The sequence below is a fragment of the Grammomys surdaster genome, unplaced genomic scaffold (assembly GCF_004785775.1).
Source record: "Grammomys surdaster isolate TR1022 unplaced genomic scaffold, NIH_TR_1.0 126158, whole genome shotgun sequence".
In the NCBI taxonomy this organism is placed as follows: Eukaryota; Metazoa; Chordata; class Mammalia; order Rodentia; family Muridae; genus Grammomys; species Grammomys surdaster.
Window position 1 is genome coordinate 1,058,505 of NW_021620966.1, and position 7,229 is coordinate 1,065,733.

Here is a 7,229-nt window from a genome sequence, read left to right on the forward strand (position 1 = left end):
AGCCATTTGTACATGTGCAGATCACAGAAAGAGAGAGGGGGAGGAGGAGGAGGAGGAGGGGGGAGGAGGGAGGGAGGAAGGGAGGGAGGGAGGGAGGGAGGCAGGGAGGCAGGGAGGCAGGGAGGCAGGGAGGCAGGGAGGCAGGGAGGGAATATGTCTGGGCACAGGATTGGCAAGTATAAACCCTGACCTAGTTTAGGCTCCTGAGATGGTCTTGAGGTCATGGTTACTGATTTACCAAAACCAAGGAGTCTTCCTTTAGGGGCCTTGCTTCTTCAGCCTGAACTGTGCCCTATCTTGCATAACATGTCTTACAATGTATCACCTCTGTTATTGGTTCCTTATAGTGAGGTGGCTATGATACATTTTAGAAAAAAAAAAAGATAGAAATTAACAACAGAATGAAGAGAACTCTGGGATCCAACCTTGAGTTCTTAACCTGGGGCAGCGGTCCCCTAAGGAACACAGGAGGACCTGTGAACCTGAGCAAAGAGGAAAAAAAGTCTTTATTTTCACAAACTTCTAAGTGAATATTAGTGTTTATTTCCATTTTAACTTCAGGCTAAAACCTACAAAATTATTCATAGAACCTATGATTTCATCACCAAGGAAAAACACAATAATTTTAATACCATTACTACTGCTACTAACAGCTCAAAATATCCTTTCTGCTCATCACTACATGGAAATTGTGATGTCTGTCAGACTATTTCTAAGTTAGGTTCCTAAGGTTTCTAAGTTAGGTTATGTTAATAAAAATCTTACCCACTGCCACATTACAAATATGTTTTAATAACTTTTGATAACTTTATTTCAGTATAATTGAGTTCCTTTGTAATATTACCTTATACAATCTAAAACAATTAAACCAAAACAGGCCATAAGCTTTGACACATGGTACAAAATAGTAAGAACTCCTGAGGTAAACAACGTAAATTTAAAGAGAAGGACAAAGGACTTGGCTTATTGTATATAGGATCATGAACTCAGGCTAGCCATCAGAGAGAATCTGGAACTACACAAAGAAGAAATTATCAAGAAGAAAAGAGGTGACAGGAGAGGGAAAGAACCAGTTATAACAAGAAGGAAGTACACAGGGACCAGACAGAACACAGACTGATAGCTGTGGAGTGTCTTAATATGCTCTACAGCTATAACAAAACACCTTAGACTGTGTGGTTTATAGACAACACAAACCTTCTGCTCGAAAGCATGAACTCTAGGGAGCTCAAAATCAGGACACTGGCAAGTTCAGTGTCAAGTGAGAGCCCGCTCTGCTCCACAGCCAGTGCCTCCCTCCTCACTGCAAGATCTCCAGCATCTTTGCAAGGACACTAGCCCATTTCTAAAGGCTCCATCCTCCTAACTAAATCACTACCCAAAGGATCCGTGCCTCTAGCCTCTCCCATTGAGGATTTGGTTCCAACATAAGATTTTGAGAAAGCACATTGAGACTGTGGTCGGATATAGCATCCACATGGAGAGGTCACAGAAAATGTGGGTCAGGAAGATCTACCCCTGGTCCCTGAGCTCCCCAGCCTTTGTACAACTCGAGATCTCGTTCCACCTTATCTTTAGCATTTCTTTTTTCTTAAGATTTATTTATTTTATGTATATGAGGACACTGCAGCTGCCTTCAGACACACCAGAAGAGGGCATCGGATCCCATTACAGATGGTTGTGAGCCACCATGTGGTTGCTGAGAATTGAACTCAGGACCTCTAGAAGAGCAGTCAACGGTCTTAACTTCTGAGCCATCTTTCCAGCTCCATCTTTAGCATTTCTTAGACTTCAAGAACTAAAAACCAAGTAACCTTTAGCCCTTAGAACCTGAGTCCCCACCCACATAACTTCTACCCCACAACCTACCTGAGCTTCAAATAACTGCACCTCTTTTTTAATCTACAACTGGAATATGTAAAGAGGAGACAGAATTACAGTAGTATCAAAGAGCATCCATTTCCTACAAATGAGAAACCTAGCAACCTGAACTGCCTCCCAGCAACCTGGACTGCCTCCTACTTATTCCCACCCAGCCCATGCCTCAGGACCAGACCATGCAACTCCTCCTGAGCCCATGGATGCTGTTGGGCATCTGTTCTGTCCCTGGCACTTCTTCCTTGTATCTCTGCTCAATGGATTTCTAGACGGAGCAGGCTGCACATCCGCTTTCTACCGGACCCACACCAGCCAGACGTGTTCCCATCACTGAGGCAGCTGCCTGTATCACCTTTCACCTTGTTAATGCCTAAAGGGCCATCTTCACCATCTCCTCCCTCACTCTGCCTTTTGTGCCCTTGACACAAGTGCCTCCTCTCTCCTCCCATGATAGCATTTCCTCTAGGGTCTCTTGCTTTCTCTGAATTCTCCTCTGCTTCCTTCCACCCCTTAAATGACTTTCCTGAAGTTGCAAACTCATCCCAAATCACTTCACAGCCCTCAGCGTGCTAATGATCTCAAGTCTGTGTTCCAAGCCACTTGGCCAGAAGCCTCTTGGACATCACCCCATGTTGGTACCTCTCTGACACCTCTAATAAACCCCTGTCCCCTGGCGCCTCTTTCCATCTGCCCTCCTAAGCTCATTCTCATGGCTCATAATTGTAAATAACAGAACACAGCCTGGCTGTCTTAAGTGGAGAAGAAATTTAATGAGGCCCTTAAGAAACTTATTGAATTGCTGGGAGTCTTGAGAAACAGGATGGAGCTCAGTGTCCAAAAACAAAGCCCAGAATCAGAGCACAGAGCTGCCCAATGAGGACCACACCTTCTGAAGACAGATCTCTGTGGATAGCCAGGCCAGGGACTTTTCCCTAAGTGTTGCTCCATTCCTGTGGAAACCTCTTAAGTACACAATGTAACTGTGGGTCCTAGTTCTCAGCCCTGTCTTCTGCAAGGCCAGACTCCCAGATGCATACAGAGAGTGTTCAAAGCTCTCAGGCAAATGCCAATCATGGTTGCCAGGTACCATGCCCGCTCTGCTCGATTAGTGGTCCCACAGACACAGGTAGATAGATTTCCTAGACTCCTAAATTTCCCTTCATTCCTTAGTCTCTGATCTCATTACGTAAACTCCACAGCCTCTTCATTTTCCATCTTCTCTGCTGTCAAGGGATGGTCCCCAACAGTACCACCCCTCAGTCCTCTGCCATCCATCCTCCTAGAAGCCCAAAGAGCTGCACTCACCTCCCTGAAAGCAGACACCCCATGGACTCCCCACTGACCTCAATATCAAGCCCGGATCCTAAGCACATTTTGTCCCAAAACCAAGACCCTGGTTTTGAACTACCAGGCCAGACTCTCCTTTCAGCTTTATCTCTGTCTTTCTACCATAACACTCACCTTTCAACAAGATGAAGCTACTCCAGCTCCTCACTGGACTGATCCTAATATCCCTGATCTTTCCCGGATCCTTTCCCCAACCCCAATCCTGGCCAGAGTCCAAACATTAAGTTTCTGTCTTGGTCTAGCCCCTTACTGGTGGTGTGAATGTAAACAAGTCATCTTTTCTCTCTAAACATTAGCCATCTCCCCCAAAGTGTTTGGACACTGTAGTGGCTGAATGGTAGTTTTCAAAAAAGGTCTTTATGGCGTTACAAACTGTGAATGTTTTTTTAACTAATTCCTTTTTTTAAACATAAAAGTGTTTAGCCCTGGCTGTCCTGGAACTCACTATGTTGACCATACTGCCTCTAAACTCACAAAGATCCGCCTGCCTCTGCCTCCCAAGTGCTAGGATTAAAGGCATGAACCACCAAGCCCAGTCAAATTTTAATTTTATGTGTGTAGGTATTCTGCCTGCATGCATGTCTATGTGTCACATGTATGGAGTACCCATAAAAACCAAAAGAATGCATTAGATTTCCTAGATCCCCTACAACTGGAGTTACAGGCTATTGTTTATTGCCATGTGGATGCTGAGAATCAAACCCAGATTCTCTGCAAGAGTAGAACGTGATCTTATTCACTGAGCCACCCCTGTCTCTACACACACATCTCAACCAGTGAATCTGACCGTCTCTGAAAGTAGTGTTAAGAATCTTGAGAGGCCACAAAGTCTAGTGGTCTGCATTTGATCTCTAGAACTCACAGTGGAATGAGAGAACCTACTTCTCAAGAGTTGCCTTCTAGCATACACACACACACACACACACACACACACACACGCACAAATACAACTGGTTTTTTTTTTTTGGAGGTTTTCTTTTTTTTTTATTGGATGATTTATTTACATTTCCTATGTTGTCCCCTTACCCCATCCCCAACCACCCCCTCGGAACCCCCAATCCCCTCGCCCCTCCTCCTTCTTCTCTGTGGATGTAACCTCTATCTACCCCACCCCACTCCCACCTCCCCACCCTCAAAATTCCCACCCCCTGGGGCATCCAGCCTTCATGAGGTCAAGGTTCTCTTCTTCCACCTATGCCCAGCAGGGCCCTCCACTTTTACATATTCAGCTGAAGCCCTGGATCCCCCCCTAAGTGCTCCCAGGCTGGTGGTTTAGACCCTGGGAGCTGTGGTTGGTTGGTATTGTTGCTCTCCTCATGGTGCCTTAAATCCTTTCAGCTCCTTTAGTCTTCACTCTAACTCCTCTATTGAGAACCCCATGATCAGTTCAATGGCTAGTTGTGAGCATCTGCCTCTGAATATGTCTGACTCTTGAAGGCCTCTGAGGAGATATCCATATCAGGCTCTTATCAGCATGCACTTCCTGTCTTCCACATCAGCATCTACCTTTGGTGATTGCACATGGGATAGATACTCAGGTGGAGTGGTCTTGAGACGGCCCCTCCTTCAGTTTCTGTCCCTCACTTTGTCTCCATATTTGCTCCCTTGAGTAATTTGTTGCTCCTTCTAAGAAGGACCGAATCACCCTCACTTGGTCTTCCTTCTTTATGGGCTTCATGTGGCCTGTGAGTTGCATCTTGGGCATTTCAAGGTTCTAGGCTAATATCCAATAATCAGTGAGTGAATACCATGTGTGTTCTTTTGTGATTGGCTTACCTCACTCAGGATGATAATTTCTAGTTCCATCCATTTACCTAGGAACCTCTCAAATTCATTGTTTTTAATAGCTGAGTAATACTCCATTGTGTAAATATACCACATTTTTTGAATCCATTCCTCAGTTGAAGGACATCTGGGTTCTTTCCAGCTCCTGGCTATTATAAATAAGGCTGCTATGAACATAGTTGAGCATATGTCCTTATTATATGTTCGAGCATCTTCTGGGTATATGCCTAGGAGTGGTATAGCTGGATCCTCGGGTAATGCTATGTCCAATTTTCTGAGGAACCGCCAGACTGATTTCCAAAGTGGTTGCACCATCTTGCAGTCCCACCAACAATGGAGGAGTGTTCCTCTTTCTCCACACCCTCGCCAGCATCTACTATCACCTGAGTTTTTAATCTTAGCCATTCTGACTGGTGTGAGATGGAATCTCAGGGTTGTTTTGATTTGCATTTCCCTGACGACTAAGGATGCTGAACATTTCTTTAGATGCTTCTTGGCCATTCGAGTTTCTTCCGTTGAAAATTCTTTGTTAAGCTCTATACCCCATTTTTTAATAGGGTAATTTGGTTGTCTGGAGTCTAATTTCTTGAGTTCTTTGTATATATTGGATATTAGCCCTCTATCAGATGAAGGATTGGTAAAGATCTTTTCCCAATTTGTTGGTTGTCGTTTTGTCCTATTGACAGTGTCCTTTGCCTTACAGAAACTTTGCAATTTTATGAAGTCCCATTTGTCAATTCTCGATCTTAGAGCATATGCCATTGGAGTTCTGTTCAGGAACTTTTCCCCTGTGCCCAAGTATTCGAGGCTTTTCCCCACCTTCTCTTCTATTAGTTTCAGTGTATCTGGTTTTATGTGGAGGTCCTTTATCCACTTAGACTTGAGCTTTGTACAAGGGGATAAGAATGGATCAATTTTCATTCTTCTACATGTTGTCTTCCAGTTGAACCAGCACCATTTGTTGAAAATGCTGTCCTTTTCCCACTGGACAGTTTTAGCTCCTTTGTCAAAGATCAAGTGACCATAAGTGTGTGGGTTCATTTCTGGGTCTTCAATTCTATTCCATTGATCTTCCTGCCTGTCTCTGTACCAATACCAGGTAGTTTTTATCACTATTGCTCTGTAGTACAGCTTGAGGTCAGGGATGGTAATTCCTCCAGAAGTTCTTTTATTGTTGAGAATAGTTTTCGCTATCCTGGGTTTTTTGTTATTCCATATGAATTTGAGAATTTCCTTTTCTAACTCTGTGAAGAATTGAGTTGGGATTTTAATGGGAATTGCATTGAATCTGTAGATTGCTTTTGGCAAGATGGCCATTTTTATTATATTAATCCTGCCAATCCATGAGCATGGGAGATCTTTCCATCTTCTGAGATCTTCTTCGATTTCTTTCTTCAGGGACTTGAAGTTCTTGTCATACAGGTCTTTCACTTGCTTGGTTAGATTCACACCAAGGTATTTTATATTATTTGCAACTATTGTGAAGGGTGTCATTTCCCTAATTTCTTTTTCAGTCTGTTTATCTTTCATGTAGAGGAAGGCTACTGATTTGTTTGAGTTGATTTTATAACCAGCCACTTTGCTAAAGTTGTTTATCAGGTTTAGGAGTTCTCTGGTGGAAGTCTGGGGGTCACTTAAGTATACTATCATATCATCTGCAAATAGCGATATTTTGACTTCTTCCTTTTCTATTTGTATCCCTTTGACTTCTTTTTGTTGTCTAATCACTCTGGCTAGGACTTCCAGTATTATATTGAATAGGTAGGGGGAGAGTGGGCAGCCTTGTCTAGTCCCTGATCTTAGTGGGATTGCTTCAAATTTCTCTCCATTTAGTTTGATGTTGGCTACTGGTTTGCTGTAAATTGCTTTTACTATGTTTAGGTAGGGGCCTTGAATTCCTGATCTTTCCAAGACTTTTATCATGAAGGGATGCTGAATTTTGTCAAATGCTTTCTCAGCATCTAGTGAAGATCATCATGTGTTTTTTTTCTTTGAGTTTGTTTATATAGTGGATTACATTGATGGATTTCCGAATATTGAACCATCCCTGCATTCCTGGGATAAAACCTACTTGATCATGATGGATGATTGTTTTGATGTGGTCTTGGATTCGGTTTGCTAGAATTTTATTGAGTATTTTTGCATCGATGTTCATAAGGGAGATTGGTCTGAAGTTCTCTTTCTTTGTCGGGTCCTTGTGGGGTTTGGGTATGAGTGTA